The 23,865-nt window shown below is 44.7% G+C and overlaps 1 long non-coding RNA gene across 1 annotated transcript in view; it reads right to left on the bottom strand.

Moving 5' to 3' along the window:
• The window catches only part of LOC134928935 (uncharacterized), a 331,597-nt gene that overhangs the window by 210,271 nt on the left and 97,461 nt on the right, over window positions 1–23,865 (bottom strand). The window contains exons 4-5 of the long non-coding RNA XR_010178139.1: window positions 3,499–3,588; window positions 3,332–3,419 (exon numbers count right to left, since the gene is read on the bottom strand). This is a non-coding gene — a long non-coding RNA (uncharacterized LOC134928935). The remainder of the gene's footprint in view (window positions 1–3,331; window positions 3,420–3,498; window positions 3,589–23,865) is intronic.

Below are 23,865 nucleotides of genomic sequence, written 5' to 3'. Positions count from 1 at the left end.
TTCCTTCTCTTACTTAAACCATCTTCTACTCCATACTCCCTTCAATGGCACCAAATACCTTGGTTTTCTGAAAACCCTTCACTGTGTGTCCAGTTGAGTTCATACCTTTAGCCTTGCTTGTGTAAGTACCCACATCAAAGCCACAAGTTATACCGATTACAGGATGACTGATTGATTATACATGGGGTATTACATGTATAAAACTTGGCATGACAAACAGGATACAGCAAGTCTCATTCAGACATGATGGATAGTGATCAGCAAACAACCAACAGTGACAGTTCTTACGAGAGGTCAAAGACCTTAACACCTACCAAAATACCCTATTACTTGGAGATTTAAGGGAATTTAAGTCATAAATGAGTTCAATGTTCTGATTGTATCCCCTCACAGAGCCACAGAAATTCAAATTCTGTATGGACAACTAAAGGGTCCAGCATTAATGAAGAAGTCACTTGTATCTCTGTCTCTATGGAGCAGGTGTTGAATATTCAAGCATGCTGGCGGGCTTTGTTCCAGGCTGGCCACTGGGGTTATGTGGCGGTCACTACTCCCTGCATTTAGTCACAGCTCCCGACTTTTGTGTCCCTTGTGTTTCTCCAATGCCACTGCTGGGCCCCTTATAGATTGCCCACTGATTTTCACATGCAGTGGTCCCCAGTGATTATGGGGTATTACAAATATAAAGTTTGTTGGAGTGGAAAAGCTGAGTCCAGTGTATAGCAGGAAATGTTCAGCATAGAGAGCTCAAAGGAGAGGAGTCAGATGAAGGGAGGAAATGTTGAAAAATGGGAACTTTTGGCTTGTGGATATATATATATAGACAGAATAGATGTTGTAGTTGAGGTATGTGTGTATAGACATGTGTTTATTGTGTAAGTGAATGTATAGAGCAAGCTTTTGTTCCACAATATAGTATGTTTCAGACCAGTGGTTCTCAAACTCTGTGCCTAGGCACCCTGGGGTACCTCAGGGCACCTGCAGGGGTGCCTTGGATTGGTGGTCCAGGACCAATTCAAATTTTTTATTGTCAAAGTAATATGTGGAACAAGTGCTGGTGGGTGTCAATCATAAAATATGTGGACAAACAGAAGCAAATCCTGTCCCTCACCACATAAATGAACCTAAGGATAACATATAAACACAAGTTACTTTATTTAATATTTCTGTCTAAATTTCTGAATAAGAAACTTTTGGCCTAGTGGTGGCATGAAAAAAATTCTCGTACTCTATGGCAATGTGAATCAAAAAAGTTTGGTAACCACTATCCTAGACTTTTTTTTTGTGATGTGGGTATTTTCCCACCTTTCACTTTGCAATCTTACAATTGTCTATTGAAAATAGGTGAGTCTAGCACAGTACATACTAACATAGACTATATAATTATTTCACATAGATACATAATTAAAGATATTATTTATCATTATTATTATTATTATCATTATTATATAGAAAAGACAAAAGAGAGACAGTCCTGCTTACACAAATGTACAGCCCTTTGAGGTTGCGTACAAAAATCTGCGAGTCTGGCGATACCACAAGTGTGGCATATATCCATACCTATAAGTTGTGTCTAATTAATTTGACCCATATGAGTTACAGCCATGGCCAAAAGTTTTGAGAATGACACAAGTATTGGTTATCACAAAGTTTGCTGCTTCAGTATTTTTAGACCTTTTTGTCAGATATTACTATGTCACACTGAAGTAAAAATACAAGGGTTTCATAAATGTCAAAGGCTTTTATTGACAATTACATTATGTTTATGTCAGGGGCGTTTCTACAGAGGAGGGGGCCCATGTGCACCTCCGGGTGGGCCCCCTCCTCTGGACGGCGCTGTAGACTCCGGCATTGTGCCGGAGTCTACTGCGCATGCACAGGTCTCCGGAAACATGGTGCCCGCCATGATCCGGAGACCAATTTGGCTACCGTGCATGTGCGGCGGCCATTTTGGCTGAGATTTCCACTGCGATGGCAGCTCCGGCGCTGGACTCCGGAAAGGTAAGTATTAAAATGGGTGCTATGGGTGCTGTGTGGGCCCCCCCTGGACTCAGGGGCCCATGTGCACCACACCCATTGCACCCATTCTTTTATAAGACCTTTGCAATTTGCTCTGGTATGCTGTCAATCAACTTCTGGACCATATACTGACTGTTGGCCACCCATTCTTACCTAATCAATGTTTGGAGTTTGTCCACCCGCCTCTTGAGGACTGACCAAAAGTTCTCAATGGGATTAAGGTCTGGGGAGTTCCTGGCCATGGACCCAAAATGTTGGTGTTTTGTTCCCCGAGCCACTTAGTTATCAGAGAAAATTACTTTACCCCAGTCCTCAGCAGTCCAATCCCTATACCTTTTGCAGAATATCGGTCTGTCCCTTATATTTTTCCTGTAGAGAAGTGGCTTCTTTGCTGCCCTTCTTGACACCATGCAATCCTCCAAAAATCTTTGCCTCATTGTGGTTGCAGATGCACTTACACCTGCCTTCTGCCATTCCTGAGCAAGCTCTGCACTGGTGGTGCCCTGATCCCGCAGCTGAATCAACTTTAGGAGACGGTCCTGATGCTTGCTGGATGTTCTTGGGTGACCCGAAGCCTTCTTCACAACTTCAACTATCCTTGAAATTCTTGATGATCTGATAAATGGCTGATTTAGGTGCAATCTTACTAGCAGCAATATCCTTGCCTGAGAAGGCCTTTTTGTGCAAAGCAATGATTGACAGAAGAAGAACAATGATTTTAAGCACCACCCTCCTTTTAAAGCTTCTGTTATTCTAACTCAATCAGCATGACTGTGTTAACGTCTGCGAGGCATGGTTCACATCAGGCAATGCTTCTTGAGAATTGCAAACTCAAAACTGGTGTGTGTTTTTTATAGGGCAGGGCAGCTTTAACCAACACTTCCAATCTCGTCTCATTGACTGGACTCCAGGTTGGCTGACTCGTGACTCAAATTAGCTCTTGGAGAAGTCATTAGCTTAGGGGTTCACATACTTTATCCACCATGCACTGTGAATGTTTACATGGTGTGTTCAATAAAAACATGAGAACATGTAATTGTTTGTGTGCTATTAGTTTCAGCAGACTGTGTTTGTCTATTGTTGTGACTTAGATGAAGATCAGAACACATTTTATGACCAATTTATGCACAAATCCAGGAAATTCCAAAGGGTTCACATACTTTTTCTTGCAACTATGTATGTATATATCTCCAATAAATGATGGCACTCAGAGGCAACAAAACTTACAAAATTCAGTGTGATAGATTCAAACATTTTCGGGGCCATAGCCCCATCAACAGGACATACTACATGTAGTATATATTATTATTACCTGTTCCTGCAATCTTTACTATGCAAGCCAAACAACTCGGAAGTTCAAAGAAAGAATGAAAGCGCACAGATCTACTATCCGACTGACCCTAGGGGGAAAAGATATTGATCAACCGGTGGCCAGACATTTCAAGGAATCAGTCAAATATTTTATCATCGACCATGTACCTGTAGATTTGAGAGGAAAGGATAGGGCAAAGCAGCTCTTAATAAAAGAATCCAAGTGGATCCTGCGTCTGGGCACCACCAAACCCGGGGCTTAAATGATAAAATAAATTGGAATAGATTAATATGATTCTTCTATAATTACAGTTTAATCTAGACATCACAGAGCATACTGACTAGCATCATACTCAATCAGTGATAACCTGAATTAATTCAGGAATCTTATACCCTACAATTACGTTTTCACCATTTATTCTATCTTGAACCTTTATTTGTTACCAGGTACAGTAAATCAAGATTTTTTTATAATCTCAAAACCCATATTGGTTAAAGAAACATTGATATATGTTAATATATGTACAGAATAAAAGTGGTTTTAAATTATTCACTTTTTCTCACCATTATTACTTAATTTTTATTTTTTATTCATTATCTAAGAAGATTGCTACCAAAAAAAGTATTTTTTTCTTTTTATCTCATTACCATCGTAGTAGAAGGGGGTATTCAATTAGTCTTGGATCCTCGATGATTCCGACCATTCATTTTATGGGTGAAAATAAATGGTCGAAATCGGACCCGTTTTCAACTGTGGCGAGGGTCAAAAACACATGGATGAGCTGAGATTCCACTCATCCTTGTGTTTTTCAACATTTTTGCATTTTCGAAAAGGGCGGAAAACCGGCACTTCAATTCACTAGTGAAGTGTCGAAAAGTGCCGATTATCGTCGGAAAGTGCTGGCTTTCCACCCTCTCGAAAATTTAGTCACTAATTGAATATTGCCCCAAGTCTACAAACACCTTTGGGAGCACCACCAATGAAATACTGTTATATATTGCTCTCAACAGTTCTTATATTGGTTTGTTTATTATATTTACATGTGTAGTGAGTGCGGACCCAAAACTTAGTCTTCGGTCACCCTGTCAGATGTCAGACTAATTTTGCAAGTGTCAGCTCTGGGTAAAAAACTGCTAATGGATTCATAGAAACTTCTACAAATATTTCAGTGGACACTATAGTGAAACAAAATTCTTATTTCTTGGGCAAGCATTACCATGCATACTCTAAGTAACACTCTTTTGCCCTGGTCTTCAGTGTGAGTGGTGTTGTGTAAACTTTAAATGTGATCCCTTCTTCTGAGGACTACTTAGGACCACAAACATCAGAGGGAGAATTGGTGCTCCTTTTGCCCACCACCTACTTAACCTCAGCTACTTCTCCTCTCCATCCTCCTGTGTCCCCAGAGGTTACTGGGAAATTTAGTTTCATTTTCTCTGTAGTGCAGGGATGGGGAACCTTCGGCCCTCCAGCTGCTGTTGAACTACATATCCCAGCATGCCTTGCAACAGTTTTAACATGGCCAAATAGCAAAACTGTAGCAAGGCATGCTGGTATGTGTAGTTCAACAACAGCTGGAGGGCCGAAGGTTCCCCATCCCTGCTGTAGTGCAAAAATATTGCCAGCAGCTCACTAATAAAGCTTAACAGAGGCTGCTTTTATGTTTGCATAATTTAGTATTTAATTTAAGAACCTCAGATGTTGAGGGGCCACAATATTTTTGGTTTAAAAATGAGTTACCATGGGGGTAATTCCAAGTTGATTTGTTAGCAGCTGGGCAAAACCACGTGCACTGCAGGGGAGGCAGATTTAACATGTGCAGAGAGAGTTAGATTTGGGTGTGGTGTGTTCAATCTGCAATCTAATTTGCAGTGTAAAAATAAAGCAGCCAGTATTTACCCTGCACAGAAATAAAATAACCCACCCAAATCTAACTCTCTCTGCACATGTTATACTGTATCTGCCTCCCCTGCAGTGCACATGGTTTTGCCCAATTGCTAACAAAATTCCTGCTGCGATCAACTTGGAATTACCCCCCATGAGCGGTAGTACGTATTTATTCACTAAAGCAGAAATTACACTGATTTAGTCATACGGACCACAATAATTTTAGCACACACCACTTTTATCATGAAGAAATCTGTTCCCAGACATCTAAAGCCTGTTTATGAGATAATGGCATCATGGCAAGTTATGTAATAAAGGGATGAGAGAAGGCTTTTCAGACTTCTCTTTTCATACCGTTACCGCAATTCAGTGAGATAATGGGATCCTGACAACATGTATTTATAGTCTACACTGATATTATAGCTTTTATTTGCTGTTGATGTCTAATCCATAAATGTAATTTCATTAGGTTGTTTTGAATTATATTGATAAAACTCTTCGTACTTTGTAGAACAGGGCATGATACTGACTCAGGGCAGATTATGCCAGAGATGGATTAAACCACAAGGCTGGGGGCTGGCCTTCATATCAGTCACACAGAGTTAGCCAGTTTGTGTTCAGATGGTATAGTTTCAGAGGCTTTTACTTTACAGACGCAGCAGCAGATCAGAGAAGCCAACAGGCTTTGGCATATTATCGCATAGGTGCAGCGGCTGTGTGATCTCCGTACACCTGTGCATCATTTTTTACATTAAAAAAATACTTTTTTCTGGATTCACTATGCAAAATCCACAATTTTTTCCACTGCGACCTGTGTTAATTTGACATGGATTTGTAATTGAACAGCAAAAGAACTTGTGTGACCTTGTTTTGCAGCTAATAGATTCTGCCCCTCAGTGCAGCAAACCTGTCTTTTGCTCATGCTGTCTCATGTACAGTAACTTTGTTTTTGCTTCCAGCGCTGTTCTTTAGACATATATGCCAAAATAGGTAATTGCATATTGTTGCTCCTGGGTGGGTGCATGATGTGAAGTTTGTATAGGTTTTTGGATACAATAAGACAAGATCTGAATAAGCGCAAGGCTCTATAAGAGTCCTTAGTTTTTGTTTTCGGTTTAGAATTTGTCAACTTTGCTAGGTAGATTAGGTTTGGGGAATTTTGTGAGTGGTCAGGACTGGCCTCTCAGGGAACCTTAAGGATTGGCTATATGTGTGTTCACAAGACTGATGGTGAGCTTGGCATTCATCTTACAGGATGGTGTTTGTCCTGGATGCCTTCTCTGTAATTTTGGGGTCTATTCATGTGAATAGTGTGGAGAAGTGAGCCTGTAGAGAAGTTGCCCATGGCAACCAATCAGCTGCTCCGTACAATTGTACAGTATGCAATTTCTAAATGTTACTTCAATGCTGATTGTTTACCATGGGCAACTTCTCCACTGGCTCACGTCTCCACACTTTTAACTGCTTTATGAATAGACCACTAAGGGGGACATTTACTAAGCAGTGATAAGAGCAGAGAAGTGAGCCAGTGGAGAAGTTGCCCATGGCAACCAATCAGCACTGAAGTAACATCTATAATTTGCATACTATAAAATGCTACAGAGCTGCTGATTGGTTGATGGGACAACTTCTCCACTGGCTCACTTCTCCGCTCTTATCACTGATTAGTAAATGTCCCCCTTAGTCTTTTGTTTTCTCCCTTTTCTTCCTGCCAGATGGTGAGGTAGTTCTAGGGTAGTCTGGTGGTGAGTATGCGATATCTACTGTTTTGTTTGACACTGATTCTTTCGGTGTCGGGATGCTTCTGTCTGTCATTTCAGCTATTGGTCAGTGGAGGTCATCTGCTTAGTGGGCCTGATTCACGTTGGATCGCTTGTGCGATTCAATGCACAGTTTCCCAATGGTCAGACGCTGCGCTGGACCTATTTTCCACACATGTGCAGAACAGGTCCTGCTATCGCATCTCTGACACGCGAACGCCTCTGCATGATTAACAAAGGCATTCGGAAGGAGGGGTGGCTGGCATTTTCAGAAATGGGGGCATGTCCCCCTGTTTTTCCAGGGGTGACGTGTACCCAGTTTCTTGGCCTTGCAAGCCACCCTGCGACAGGTAGTCTGAGTGAGCTCATGCTTACTCAGCCTGCAGTCGCAGATGAACATCGAGACCATTGATCGCAATGTTCATCCCACACTGTGGTCGCATCACAATATTGCTATCGCAACTGCAGGTACAGTAGGAGGTGGCATGCACCTCCCCCTGCATTCGCATTGCTGTTGATTGCATTTGCAAAGCTGCTGCGAGCAGCTTTGCAGTTGCCATCCATGCTGAATGAGGCCCACTGTTTTGTATGTTAGATGTGAAGCTTTAAAGTTGTGTTTTTCATGTCCAAAAATGTTGTTTACCAGTCAGTTTTTGAATAGCTCTCATTCGACAACTGAGGGTGTGAAGGGATTTTTTACACTTTTGCTCCGAGGGGGCCTTAGTTCAATTGGCTAATAGTTCTCATGGACCAGGGGAGGTTTTTTTTACATTTTCTCCTTCACTTGGGTTTGCACTAACTTCTCCTTCTTTTGGTTGCCATTCCTGCTTTAATTTCTTTTGGTTCCTAACTGACGTTTCTGAGTTCTTTTTTCTATTGCAAGGAGCTAATAGCTTGACTAGTAGATGTTTGGCAGTTGAGGGGCATTGATTTGTTCTTGCAGGTGATGGCTGATTTGTCCACTCTATGGACTCAGTGGCCAGAGGTGCCAGTGGTCTGGTCAGAGATTGTCCCTCAGCATGGGTGGCGGGGTTCTTGAGGCCCTGTTGCCTTGGATAGGGCTCATAAGCAGACCAATGTGGTGGCTTTCTCTATTTGTTTCCGGGTCTGGTGGTTTGGTGGTTCGGCACATGTCGTTACAGTTTGCTGGTTTTATCATTATTTCCACCCTGACTAGTTGGTGGCATGAAGGCACCACAAACCAGTGGCCACGTAAGGTGTAAGAAGCTATTGTGAAGCACATACCCTGTGAAGGCAGCTACTATGATCTACATCTGTGGGAGGACTTTGGGTGTCTATCTCTGCGGACACGCTCGTAATGTCTGTTAGAAGGGGTTGTGGGTCTTCACAGCTCAACTTACAAGTGTCATGTGTCACAGGGGGGACATATCAGTCGCCTCCTAATTAGTGATGAGCGGGTTCGGTACGTCGGAATCCGAACCCCCCCGAACTTCACCTTTTTTACACGGTTCCGAGCAGACTCGGATCCTCCCGCCTTCCTCGGTTAACCCGAGCGCGCACGAACGTCATCATCCCGCGGTCGGATTCTCGCGAGATTCGTATTCTATATAAGTAGCAGCGCGTCGCCGCCATTTTTCACTCGTGCATTGGAGATGATCGTGAGAGGATGTGGCTGGCCTCCTCTCAGTTTCTATGTTCAGTGTGCTGCAAATATCTGTGCTCAGTGTGCTGTAAATATCTGTGCTCAGTGTGCTGCAAATATCTGTGCTCAGTGTGCTGCAAATATCTGTGCTCAGTGTGCTGCAAGTGCAAATATCTACGTTCTCTACCTGAAAAACGCTCCATATTTGTGCTCAGTGTGCTGCAAATATCTGTGCTCAGTGTGCTAATTGCTTTATTGTGGGGACTGGGGACCAGCCGTATTATATAGTAGGAGGACAGTGCAGAGTTTTGCTGACCAGTGACCACCAGTATTATACGTTCTCTGCCTGAAAAACGCTCCATATCTGTGCTGCATTGTAGTATATAGTAGGAGGACAGTGCAGAATTTTGCTGACCACCAGTATATAATATATAGCAGTACGGTACAGTAGTCCACTGCTCTAAGTACCTCTGTTTCGTCAAGTATACTATCCACCCATACCTGTGATGCATTTCAATTTTGCACAGTTTGGTGACCACCAGTATATATAATATATAGCAGTACGGTATAGTAGGCCACTGCTCTACCTACCTCTGTGTCATCAAGTATACTATCCATCCATACCTGTGGTGCATTTCAGTTTTGCACAGTTTGCTGACCACCAGTATATAATATATAGCAGTATAGTACAGTAGGCCACTGCTCTACCTACCTCTATGTCGTCAAGTATACTATCCATCCATACCTGTGGTGCATTTCAGTTTTGCACAGTTTGCTGACCACCAGTATATAATATATAGCAGTACGGTACAGTAGGCCACTGCTCTACCTACCTCTGTGTCGTCAAGTATACTATCCATCCATACCTGTGGTGCATTTCAGTTTTGCACAGTTTGCTGACCACCAGTATATATAATATGTAGCAGTACGGTACAGTAGGCCACTTCTCTACCTACCTCTGTGTCGTCAAGTATACTATCCATCCATACCTGTGGTGCTTTTCAGTTTTCCACAGTTTGCTGACCACCAGTATATAATATAAAACAGTACGGTACAGTAGGCCACTGCTCTACCTATCTCTGTGTCGTCAAGTATACTATCCATCCATACCTGTGGTGCATTTCAGTTTTGCACAGTTTGCTGACCACCAGTATATAATATATAGCAGTACGGTACAGTAGGCCACTGCTCTACCTACCTCTGTGTCGTCAAGTATACTATCCATCCATACCTGAGGTGCATTTCAGTTTTGCACAGTTTGCTGACCACCAGTATATATCATATGTAGCAGTACGGTACAGTAGGCCACTGCTCTACCTACCTCTGTGTCGTCAAGTATACTATCCATCCATACCTGTGGTGCATTTCAGTTTTGCACAGTTTGCTGACCACCAGTATATATAATATATAGCAGTACGGTACAGTAGGCCACTGCTCTACCTACCTCTGTGTCGTCAAGTATACTATCCATCCATACCTGTGGTGCATTTCAGTTTTGCACAGTTTGCTGACCACCAGTATATAATATATAGCAGTAAGGTACAGTAGGCCACTGCTCTACCTACCTCTGTGTTGTCAAGTATACTATCCATCCATACCTGTGGTGCATTTCAGTTTTGCACAGTTTGCTGACCACCAGTATATAATATATAGCAGTACGGTACAGTAGGCCACTGCTCTACCTACCTCTGTGTCGTCAAGTATACTATCCATCCATACCTGTGGTGCATTTCAGTTTTGCACAGTTTGCTGACCACCAGTATATATAAAATATAGCAGTACGGTACAGTAGGCCACTTCTCTACCTACCTCTGTGTCATCAAGTGTACTATCCATCCATACCTGTGGTGCATTTCAGTTTTCCACAGTTTGCTGACCACCAGTATATAATATATAGCAGTACGGTACAGTAGGCCACTGCTCTACCTACCTCTGTGTCGTCAAGTATACTATCCATCCATACCTGTGGTGCATTTCAGTTTTGCACAGTTTGCTGACCACCAGTATATAATATATAGCAGTACGGTACAGTAGGCCACTGCTCTACCAACCTCTGTGTCGTCAAGTATACTATCCATCCATACCTGTGGTGCATTTCAGTTTTGCACAGTTTGCTGACCACCAGTATAGAATATTTAGCAGTACGGTACAAAAGGCCACTGCTCTACCTACCTCTGTGTCGTCAAGTATACTATCCATCCATACCTGTGGTGCATTTCAGTTTTGCACAGTTTGCTGACCACCAGTATATATAATATATAGCAGTACGGTACAGTAGGCCACTGCTCTACCTACCTCTGTGTCGTCAAGTATACTATCCATCCATACCTGTGGTGCATTTCAGTTTTGCACAGTTTGCTGACCACCAGTATATAAAATATAGCAGTACGGTACAGTAGGCCACTGCTCTACCTACCTCTGGGTCGTCAAGTATACTATCCATCCATACCTGTGGTGCATTTCAGTTTTGCATAGTTTGCTGACCACCAGTATATATAATATATAGCAGTATGGTACAGTAGGCCACTGCTCTACCTACCTCTGTGTCGTCAAGTATACTATCCATCCATACCTGTGGTGCATTTCAGTTTTGCACAGTTTGTTGACCACCAGTATATAATATAAAACAGTACGGTACAGTAGGCCACTGCTCTACCAACCTCTGTGTCGTCAAGTATACTATCCATCCATACCTGTGGTGCATTTCAGTTTTGCACAGTTTGCTGACCACCAGTATATAATATATAGCAGTACGGTACAGAAGGCCACTGCTTTACCTACCTCTGTGTCGTCAAGTATACTATCCATCCATACCTGTGGTGCATTTCAGTTTTGCACAGTTTGCTGACCACCAGTATATATAATATATAGCAGTACGGTACAGTAGGCCACTGCTCTAACTACCTCTGTGTCGTCAAGTATACTATCCATCCATACCTGTGGTGCATTTCAGTTTTGCACAGTTTGCTGACCACCAGTATATATAATATATAGCAGTACGGTACAGTAGGCCACTGCTCTACCTACCTCTGTGTCGTCAAGTATACTATCCATCCATACCTGTGGTGCATTTCAGTTTTGCACAGTTTGCTGACCACCAGTATATAATATAAAACAGTACGGTACAGTAGGCCACTGCTCTACCTATCTCTGTGTCGTCAAGTATACTATCCATCCATACCTGTGGTGCATTTCAGTTTTGCACAGTTTGCTGACCACCAGTATATAATATATAGCAGTACGGTACAGAAGGCCACTGCTCTACCTACCTCTGTGTCGTCAAGTATACTATCCATCCATACCTGTGGTGCATTTCAGTTTTGCACAGTTTGCTGACCACCAGTATATATAATATATAGCAGTACGGTACAGTAGGCCACTGCTCTAACTACCTCTGTGTCGTCAAGTATACTATCCATCCATACCTGTGGTGCATTTCAGTTTTGCACAGTTTGCTGACCACCAGTATATAATATATAGCAGTACGGTACAGTAGGCCACTTCTCTACCTACCTCTGTGTCGTCAAGTGTACTATCAATCCATACCTGTGGTGCATTTCAGTTTTCCACAGTTTGCTGACCACCAGTATATAATATATAGCAGTACGGTACAGTAGGCCACTGCTCTACCTACCTCTGTGTCGTCAAGTATACTATCCATCCATACCTGTGGTGCATTTCAGTTTTGCACAGTTTGCTGACCACCAGTATATAATATATAGCAGTACGGTACAGTAGGCCACTGCTCTACCAACCTCTGTGTCGTCAAGTATACTATCCATCCATGCCTGTGGTGCATTTCAGTTTTGCACAGTTTGCTGACCACCAGTATAGAATATATAGCAGTACGGTACAAAAGGCCACTGCTCTACCTACCTCTGTGTCGTCAAGTATACTATCCATCCATACCTGTGGTGCATTTCAGTTTTGCACAGTTTGCTGACCACCAGTATATATAATATATAGCAGTACGGTACAGTAGGCCACTGCTCTACCTACCTCTGTGTCGTCAAGTATACTATCCATCCATACCTGTGGTGCATTTCAGTTTTGCACAGTTTGCTGACCACCAGTATATAATATATAGCAGTACGGTACAGTAGGCCACTGCTCTACCTACCTCTGGGTCGTCAAGTATACTATCCATCCATACCTGTGGTGCATTTCAGTTTTGCATTTTTTGCTGACCACCAGTATATATAATATATAGCAGTACGGTACAGTAGGCCACTGCTCTACCTACCTCTGTGTCGTCAAGTATACTATCCATCCATACCTGTGGTGCATTTCAGTTTTGCACAGTTTGCTGACCACCAGTATATAATATAAAACAGTACGGTACAGTAGGCCACTGCTTTACCAACCTCTGTGTCGTCAAGTATACTATCCATCCATACCTGTGGTGCATTACAGTTTTGCACAGTTTGCTGACCACCAGTATATAATATATAGCAGTACGGTACAGAAGGCCACTGCTCTACCTACCTCTGTGTCGTCAAGTATACTATCCATCCATACCTGTGGTGCATTTCAGTTTTGCACAGTTTGCTGACCACCAGTATATATAATATATAGCAGTACGGTACAGTAGGCCACTGCTCTAACTACCTCTATGTCATCAAGTATACTATCCATCCATACCTGTGGTGCATTTCAGTTTTGCACAGTTTGCTGACCACCAGTATATATAATATATAGCAGTACGGTACAGAAGGCCACTGCTCTACCTACCTCTGTGTCGTCAAGTATACTATCCATCCATACCTGTGGTGCATTTCAGTTTTACACAGTTGGCTGACCACCAGTATATAATATAAAACCGTACGGTACAGTAGGCCACTGCTCTACCTACCTCTGTGTCGTCAAGTATACTATCCATCCATACCTGTGGTGCATTTCAGTTTTGCACAGTTTGCTGACCACCAGTATATAATATATAGCAGTACGGTACAGAAGGCCACTGCTCTACCTACCTCTGTGTCGTCAAGTATACTATCCATCCATACCTGTGGTGCATTTCAGTTTTGCACAGTTTGCTGACCACCAGTATATATAATATATAGCAGTACGGTACAGTAGGCCACTGCTCTAACTACCTCTGTGTCGTCAAGTATACTATCCATCCATACCTGTGGTGCATTTCAGTTTTGCACAGTTTGCTGACCACCAGTATATAATATATAGCAGTACGGTACAGTAGGCCACTGCTCTACCTACCTCTGTGTCGTCAAGTATACTATCCATCCATACCTGTGGTGCATTTCAGTTTTGCACAGTTTGCTGACCACCAGTATATAATATATAGCAGTACGGTACAGTAGGCCACTGCTCTACCTACCTCTGTGTCGTCAAGTATACTATCCATCCATACCTGTGGTGCATTTCAGTTTTGCACAGTTTGCTGACCACCAGTATATATAATATGTAGCAGTACGGTACAGTAGGCCACTTCTCTACCTACCTCTGTGTCGTCAAGTATACTATCCATCCATACCTGTGGTGCTTTTCAGTTTTGCACAGTTTGCTGACCACCAGTATAGAATATTTAGCAGTACGGTACAAAAGGCCACTGCTCTACCTACCTCTGTGTCGTCAAGTATACTATCCATCCTGTCAGGAATCGACTTACCAGGCTGACATCTGTCCGCCGCTGCGGACTCCGTCCTGGCTCCCTGCGGTCACCTGTCATCTGTGTCCCTGTCATGGGACATCATCGCGGGCCTAGGAGCGCTCCTGTGACAGCGGGCGTGTAGCGCGCCGCGTTCCCGCTGGGCCGCGGCGTGGGCGCCGCCATGACAGTTTGCAAACAGCCAGTATACAGCGGCCAATCCGGTGCTTGGCCGCACCCACTTTTCCTCACTCATCCAATCCCTGTGAACCAAGGGGTATATATGTAGCTGCAGGTCCAGTCTGCAGGCATCCTGGACTTTGTGTCACTCCTGCGACCCATGTGAAAGGATCTGTTCCTGTTGCTCCCGTGTTCCTGGCTCTCTGTCTAAAGACTTGTACTCCTGGTTATCTGCACAGCTCCGTGGAACTTCAAGGCCCAGCAATACCTGCAACTTCCAACCAGGCTTCACACTCATCACCACCTTGTGTGCTTCAGCCTGCAGTTGAGACTGACTCCAGGTGTGTTCCATTCCTCCACCTGTGAATACAGCTTGCTGCTGCCAGTGCCTCATCACCTGCACTGTGAAGTCAGACTCCTGCTTCTGCTCAGGTTTGCCATTCTACACCTTGCTGCCTAAAGTTTCCTGTTTTAAAACCTGCACTGGTTTCCAAACCAGAACCATTTCACAAGCACCTGTTCTTCTGTTTATTATATTACCGGTTATTATTTCTTCAAGTCATCTGTCATCCAGTGCCATAGACTTTCAGCTATCATGCTGAGTGATTGACATTTCCGTTGTTATTATTATTTCTGCTACCACTCTGTTATTATCATCTGTTAATAAATATCATTGCGCTCATGCGCAGGAACGTTATCCAGCCTCCTCGTTTTCTCCCATCTACCTCCACTGACCCACTAGCGCCCCCTCCGGGGACACAACCTAAACACAATCTGACAGTAAGTCCAGGATCGATGGACTCGGATGGTGGACGGAGTGTGGGGTCAGAGGCCTTGCAAAACCTGGTCTCCCGTCTGGATGGTCAAGAGGCTGCGCAGCAGCAGATGTTTCAATTCCTGCAAGGGATGTCCTCCCGGTTAGATACACTACAGCAATCCCTGCCTAGTGTACTCACTTCTACTGTTCCTGTTACTCCAGCACCTGCCAGTGCTGTGAGTTCCTCTGTGCCGGCTGCATCAGCTCCAGTGTCACGTCTGCACCTGCCCGTGCCGAGCAAGTATGATGGCAGTCCAAAGTTATGTCGCGGGTTTCTCAACCAATGTGAAATTCAGTTTGAGTTGTTGCCATATAATTTCCCCACGCCAAGATCCAAGGTTGCCTACATCATCTCCTTACTCTCTGGATCTGCTCTGAGCTGGGTGTCTCCTCTGTGGGAACGTGCTGACCCTCTGATTAACAACTACACAGACTTCGTGTCAACCTTCAGACGGATCTTTGACGAGCCTGGTCGTGCAACATCAGCTTCGGCAGACCTGATCCAACTTCGTCAAGGTACCCGAAGCATGGGACAATATGTCATCCAGTTCCAGACGTTGGCTGCAGAGATTCAGTGGAACAACCAAGCTCTAGTAGCAGCTTTCTGGCATGGACTCTCGGATCGGATCAAGGATGAACTGGCGACCCGTGACCTTCCTGTTCTATTGTCTGATTTGATCTCCCTGTGCATTAAGCTGGACTCTCGTATCCGCGAACGCAATAATGAACGCGCTCGGAGTGAGCCACGCAGATCAAGGTTAATACCTTCTGTACAGTTCCAGTCTCCCTCTTCTGACGAGCCTATGCAGATAAATAGGTCCCGCCTAACTCCTGAAGAGCGGGCAAGAAGAATGCGTGAGAGACTCTGCCTGTACTGTGCGGCTGCGGGCCACCAAATTAACTCCTGCACAGTGCGTTCGGGAAACGCCAGATCCTGACTTGTAAAGGAGGAGTCAAGTTAGGATCTTTCAGTCAAGCTCCTTCCAATCAAGACCTCATCCTTCCAGTGACGTTAGAGACTTCAGTTGGGCTCCAGTCTGCGTCAGCATTAGTGGACTGCGGTGCTGCAGGAAACTTTATCACCCAAGCTGCAGTAAATAAATTTTGCCTACCTACATGTGAACTTTCCTGTCCAGTTTATATTACTGCTGTGGATGGTAGTCGAATCTCCAAGGGGAACATTTCTCATCAAACTGCCCCAGTGGTCCTGGGAGTTGGATTTCTACACTCTGAACTGATCAAGTTCCTGGTCATCCCTCAAGCCACCCAGGAGATCGTCTTGGGCATGCCCTGGCTCCAGCTTCATAATCCACAGTTTGACTGGTCAACGTTGCAGCTTACTTCATGGGGTTCACATTGTCATCAGTCCTGTTTAGCCCAAGTGTGTCCCATAAAGTCTACCGAAGTAAAGACACAGTCGAGTCTCCCAGCAGCTTATCAAGACTTTTCAGATGTCTTCAGTGAGAAGGCTGCTGATGTCCTACCGCCCCATAGGGAATGGGATTGTCCCATCGATCTCCTCCCTGGCAAGAAGCCACCTAGGGGGCGCACCTACCCGTTGTCTGTTCCTGAAACTGAGGCGATGAGCGATTACATCAGGGAGAATTTACAGAAAGGATTCATCCGTCCTTCATCATCACCCGCTGGTGCAGGTTTCTTCTTTGTTAAAAAGAAGGATGGAGGTCTGCGTCCATGCATTGACTACCGAGGTCTCAATGACATTACCGTCAAAAATAGTTATCCATTACCACTCATTACTGAATTATTTGACAGAGTTAAAGGAGCCCGCATCTTCACCAAGTTAGATCTTCGCGGTGCCTACAATCTCATCAGAATTCGGAGTGGTGACGAGTGGAAAACAGCTTTTAACACTCGAGATGGCCATTATGAATACCTGGTAATGCCATTTGGGTTGAGTAATGCTCCAGCAGTGTTCCAACACTTTGTGAACGAAATCTTTCGTGATGTCCTGTATAAGTACCTCGTTGTTTACTTGGATGATATCCTCATCTTCTCCCAAGACCTTCCATCTCATCGTCTACAAGTCCGTGAAGTCCTCCGACGTCTTCGTGAGAACCGGCTCTACGGGAAACTATCTAAATGCACCTTTGAAGTTCCCTCTATACCCTTCCTGGGTTATGTAATTTCCGGATCGGATCTTCAGATGGACCCGACAAAATTGGAAGCTATTGCCAATTGGTCCATTCCAAATTCTCTCAAGTCTATCCAGCGGTTCCTGGGTTTCGCCAACTACTATAGAAAATTTATTCGGGGATTCTCCACTCTCATCGCTCCTATTACCAACCTGACTCGGAAAGGGGCAAACCATTCCAACTGGCCAGAAGAAGCCTTAGCAGCCTTCCAGAAGATCAAGCTGGCCTTTATGTCTGCTCCAGTTCTGTCTCAGCCAGATGTCAACAGACCGTTCGAGTTGGAGGTAGATGCCTCTACAGTTGGGGTTGGAGCTGTCCTCTCCCAGAAGGGACCCGATGGGAAAGTCCACCCTTGTGGATTTTATTCCCGCAAGTTTCTTCCTGCAGAAGCTAACTACTCCGTGGGAGATCAAGAACTACTGGCGATCAAGCTGGCCCTCGAGGAATGGAGATATCTCCTAGAAGGGGCCAAACATCCGTTTAACATCTACACGGATCATAAAAACCTGCTATATTTAAAGGCAGCTCAGTGCCTTAACCCTCGCCAGTCCAGGTGGGCTATGTTTTTCTCACGTTTTAATTTCAAGCTTCATTTCCGCCCAGGTTCGCAGAATGTGAAAGCCGACGCTTTATCCCGATCCATGGAATCTGAAGAGGAAACGCCTGACTCGGTGCCACATTCCATCCTGAGTCCAGTGGTATTCGCGGCATCTCAAGTCTCCCCAGCTCCTCCTCCTGGTAAGACTTTTGTTTCCCCAGAACTCCGTCCCAAGTTGCTATCTTGGGCTCATCAATCCAAGTTCACCGGTCATCCTGGTGTCCTGAAGACCTTCAAGTTCCTTTCTGCGACATACTGGTGGCCAAAGATGAAAATGGACATCAAGGATTTCGTGGCATCCTGTCCTAAGTGTGTGCAGCACAAGACTCCTCGTCAGTCTCCAGCAGGTCAGTTACAACCATTGTCTGTCCCTAGTCGTCCCTGGTCACACCTGTCCATGGATTTTATCACCGACCTTCCTCCTTCTCAAGGACACAATACCATTTGGGTTGTAGTGGACAGATTCACCAAGATGGCTCATTTTGTTCCTCTCCAGGGTCTCCCTTCTGCCCCGAAACTTGCCCAAATCTTCCTACGGGAGATTTTTCGCTTACATGGTTTACCCTCAGAAATAATATCTGACCGGGGGGTACAGTTTGTAGCGAGGTTTTGGAGGGCCCTCTGTTCTGCCATGCAGGTCAAACTGTAGTTTTCGTCATCATACCATCCTCAGACGAATGGGCAGACAGAGAGGGTTAATCAAGAACTTGAGACGTTTTTGAGATTATATGTTTCGTCTTCCCAGGATGATTGGTTCGATCTGCTCCCATGGGCTGAGTTTGCCCACAACTTCCGATACCATACTGCTACTGAAACAACACCATTCTTTGCAGTATATGGGCAACATCCCCGTGTCCCGGATTTCCAAGAACTCCCTCATATGGATGTTCCTGCTGCCACTACTGCTCTGTCTCAGTTCTCATCCATTTGGAGAAAAATTCACGTTTCTCTCAAAAAGGCCTCCAGCCGGTACAAATTCTTTGCCGACCGCAAGAGACGTGCGGTTCCTGATCTGAAACCTGGGGACAAGGTTTGGCTGTCAACCCGTAACCTCCGTCTCAGGGTCCCGTCCATGAAGTTTGCACCACGCTTCATTGGTCCTTTCCCTATAGAAAGAGTCATCAACCCAGTGGCCTACAAATTGAAGTTACCACCTTCCCTTCAAATACCTAACGCTTTTCATGTTTCTCTCCTCAGACCTTTAGTCCTAAACCGTTTTCAGAATGCTCTTCCAGTTGGCCCCAAAGTTCGAACTCAGCGGGGCGTGGAATTCGAGATCAACAAGATTCTGGACTCCCGTTGCCGGTATGGACGTCTCCAGTACCTGGTCGATTGGTCCGGTTATGGCCCAGAGGAGAGAAGTTGGGTGAATTCGTCCGATGTCCATGCTCCAAGGTTGGTCCGTGTCTTCCACAGCACTCATCCCTCCAAGCCACGTGGGTGTTCGGTGTCCACCCCTAAAGGAGGGGGTACTGTCAGGAATCGACTTACCAGGCTGACATCTGTCCGCCGCTGCGGACTCCGTCCTGGCTCCCTGCGGTCACCTGTCATCTGTGTCCCTGTCATGGGACATCATCGCGGGCCTAGGAGCGCTCCTGTGACAGCGGGCGTGTAGCGCGCCGCGTTCCCGCTGGGCCGCGGCGTGGGCGCCGCCATGACAGTTTGCAAACAGCCAGTATACAGCGGCCAATCCGGTGCTTGGCCGCACCCACTTTTCCTCACTCATCCAATCCCTGTGAACCAAGGGGTATATATGTAGCTGCAGGTCCAGTCTGCAGGCATCCTGGACTTTGTGTCACTCCTGCGACCCATGTGAAAGGATCTGTTCCTGTTGCTCCCGTGTTCCTGGCTCTCTGTCTAAAGACTTGTACTCCTGGTTATCTGCACAGCTCCGTGGAACTTCAAGGCCCAGCAATACCTGCAACTTCCAACCAGGCTTCACACTCATCACCACCTTGTGTGCTTCAGCCTGCAGTTGAGACTGACTCCAGGTGTGTTCCATTCCTCCACCTGTGAATACAGCTTGCTGCTGCCAGTGCCTCATCACCTGCACTGTGAAGTCAGACTCCTGCTTCTGCTCAGGTTTGCCATTCTACACCTTGCTGCCTAAAGTTTCCTGTTTTAAAACCTGCACTGGTTTCCAAACCAGAACCATTTCACAAGCACCTGTTCTTCTGTTTATTATATTACCGGTTATTATTTCTTCAAGTCATCTGTCATCCAGTGCCATAGACTTTCAGCTATCATGCTGAGTGATTGACATTTCCGTTGTTATTATTATTTCTGCTACCACTCTGTTATTATCATCTGTTAATAAATATCATTGCGCTCATGCGCAGGAACGTTATCCAGCCTCCTCGTTTTCTCCCATCTACCTCCACTGACCCACTAGCGCCCCCTCCGGGGACACAACCTAAACACAATCTGACACATCCATACCTGTGGTGCATTTCAGTTTTGCACAGTTTGCTGACCACCAGTATATAATATATAGCAGTACGGTACAGAAGGCCACTGCTCTACCTACCTCTGTGTCGTCAAGTATACTATCCATCCATACCTGTGGTGCATTTCAGTTTTGCACAGTTTGCTGACCACCAGTATATATAATATATAGCAGTACGGTACAGTAGGCCACTGCTCTAACTACCTCTGTGTCGTCAAGTATACTATCCATCCATACCTGTGGTGCATTTCAGTTTTGCACAGTTTGCTGACCACCAGTATATAATATAAAACAGTACGGTACAGTAGGCCACTGCTCTACCTACCTCTGTGTCGTCAAGTATACTATCCATCCATACCTGTGGTGCATTTCAGTTTTGCACAGTTTGCTGACCACCAGTATATAATATATAGCAGTACGGTACAGTAGGCCACTGCTCTACCTACCTCTGTGTCGTCAAGTATACTATCCATCCATACCTGTGGTGCATTTCAGTTTTGCACAGTTTGCTGACCACCAGTATATATAATATGTAGCAGTACGGTACAGTAGGCCACTTCTCTACCTACCTCTGTGTCGTCAAGTATACTATCCATCCATACCTGTGGTGCTTTTCAGTTTTCCACAGTTTGCTGACCACCAGTATATAATATAAAACAGTACGGTACAGTAGGCTACTGCTCTACCTATCTCTGTGTCGTCAAGTATACTATCCATCCATACCTGTGGTGCATTTCAGTTTTGCACAGTTTGCTGACCACCAGTATATAATATATAGCAGTACGGTACAGAAGGCCACTGCTCTACCTACCTCTGTGTCGTCAAGTATACTATCCATCCATACCTGTGGTGCATTTCAGTTTTGCACAGTTTGCTGACCACCAGTATATATAATATATAGCAGTACGGTACAGTAGGCCACTGCTCTAACTACCTCTGTGTCGTCAAGTATACTATCCATCCATACCTGTGGTGCATTTCAGTTTTGCACAGTTTGCTGACCACCAGTATATAATATATAGCAGTACGGTACAGTAGGCCACTTCTCTACCTACATCTGTGTCGTCAAGTGTACTATCCATCCATACCTGTGGTGCATTTCAGTTTTCCACAGTTTGCTGACCACCAGTATATAATATATAGCAGTACGGTACAGTAGGCCACTGCTCTACCTACCTCTGTGTCGTCAAGTATACTATCCATCCATACCTGTGGTGCATTTCAGTTTTGCACAGTTTGCTGACCACCAGTATATAATATATAGCAGTACGGTACAGTAGGCCACTGCTCTACCAACCTCTGTGTCGTCAAGTATACTATCCATCCATGCCTGTGGTGCATTTCAGTTTTGCATAGTTTGCTGACCACCAGTATATATAATATATAGCAGTACGGTACAGTAGGCCACTGCTCTAACTACCTCTGTGTCGTCAAGTATACTATCCATCCATACCTGTGGTGCATTTCAGTTTTGCACAGTTTGCTGACCACCAGTATATAATATATAGCAGTACGGTACAGTAGGCCACTGCTCTACCTACCTCTGTGTCGTCAAGTATACTATCCATCCATACCTGTGGTGCATTTCAGTTTTGCACAGTTTGCTGACCACCAGTATATATAATATGTAGCAGTACGGTACAGTAGGCCACTTCTCTACCTACCTCTGTGTCGTCAAGTATACTATCCATCCATACCTGTGGTGCTTTTCAGTTTTGCACAGTTTGCTGACCACCAGTATAGAATATTTAGCAGTACGGTACAAAAGGCCACTGCTCTACCTACCTCTGTGTCGTCAAGTATACTATCCATCCATACCTGTGGTGCATTTCAGTTTTGCACAGTTTGCTGACCACCAGTATATAATATATAGCAGTACGGTACAGAAGGCCACTGCTCTACCTACCTCTGTGTCGTCAAGTATACTATCCATCCATACCTGTGGTGCATTTCAGTTTTGCACAGTTTGCTGACCACCAGTATATATAATATATAGCAGTACGGTACAGTAGGCCACTGCTCTAACTACCTCTGTGTCGTCAAGTATACTATCCATCCATACCTGTGGTGCATTTCAGTTTTGCACAGTTTGCTGACCACCAGTATATAATATAAAACAGTACGGTACAGTAGGCCACTGCTCTACCTACCTCTGTGTCGTCAAGTATACTATCCATCCATACCTGTGGTGCATTTCAGTTTTGCACAGTTTGCTGACCACCAGTATATAATATATAGCAGTACGGTACAGTAGGCCACTGCTCTACCTACCTCTGTGTCGTCAAGTATACTATCCATCCATACCTGTGGTGCATTTCAGTTTTGCACAGTTTGCTGACCACCAGTATATATAATATGTAGCAGTACGGTACAGTAGGCCACTTCTCTACCTACCTCTGTGTCGTCAAGTATACTATCCATCCATACCTGTGGTGCTTTTCAGTTTTCCACAGTTTGCTGACCACCAGTATATAATATAAAACAGTACGGTACAGTAGGCCACTGCTCTACCTATCTCTGTGTCGTCAAGTATACTATCCATCCATACCTGTGGTGCATTTCAGTTTTGCACAGTTTGCTGACCACCAGTATATAATATATAGCAGTACGGTACAGAAGGCCACTGCTCTACCTACCTCTGTGTCGTCAAGTATACTATCCATCCATACCTGTGGTGCATTTCAGTTTTGCACAGTTTGCTGACCACCAGTATATATAATATATAGCAGTACGGTACAGTAGGCCACTGCTCTAACTACCTCTGTGTCGTCAAGTATACTATCCATCCATACCTGTGGTGCATTTCAGTTTTGCACAGTTTGCTGACCACCAGTATATAATATATAGCAGTACGGTACAGTAGGCCACTTCTCTACCTACATCTGTGTCGTCAAGTGTACTATCCATCCATACCTGTGGTGCATTTCAGTTTTCCACAGTTTGCTGACCACCAGTATATAATATATAGCAGTACGGTACAGTAGGCCACTGCTCTACCTACCTCTGTGTCGTCAAGTATACTATCCATCCATACCTGTGGTGCATTTCAGTTTTGCACAGTTTGCTGACCACCAGTATATAATATATAGCAGTACGGTACAGTAGGCCACTGCTCTACCAACCTCTGTGTCGTCAAGTATACTATCCATCCATGCCTGTTGTGCATTTCAGTTTTGCATAGTTTGCTGACCACCAGTATATATAATATATAGCAGTACGGTACAGTAGGCTACTGCTCTACCTACCTCTGTGTCGTCAAGTATACTATCCATCCATACCTGTGGTGCATTTCAGTTTTGCACAGTTTGCTGACCACCAGTATATAATATAAAACAGTACGGTACAGTAGGCCACTGCTCTACCAACCTCTGTGTCGTCAAGTATACTATCCATCCATACCTGTGGTGCATTTCAGTTTTGCACAGTTTGCTGACCACCAGTATATAATTTATAGCAGTACGGTACAGAAGGCCACTGCTCTA

This window comes from Pseudophryne corroboree, chromosome 5 (genome assembly GCF_028390025.1).
Source record: "Pseudophryne corroboree isolate aPseCor3 chromosome 5, aPseCor3.hap2, whole genome shotgun sequence".
NCBI lineage: Eukaryota > Metazoa > Chordata > Amphibia > Anura > Myobatrachidae > Pseudophryne > Pseudophryne corroboree.
Note: the sequence above shows the minus strand (reverse complement) of the source record. Positions and strands in the feature narration are given on the sequence as shown.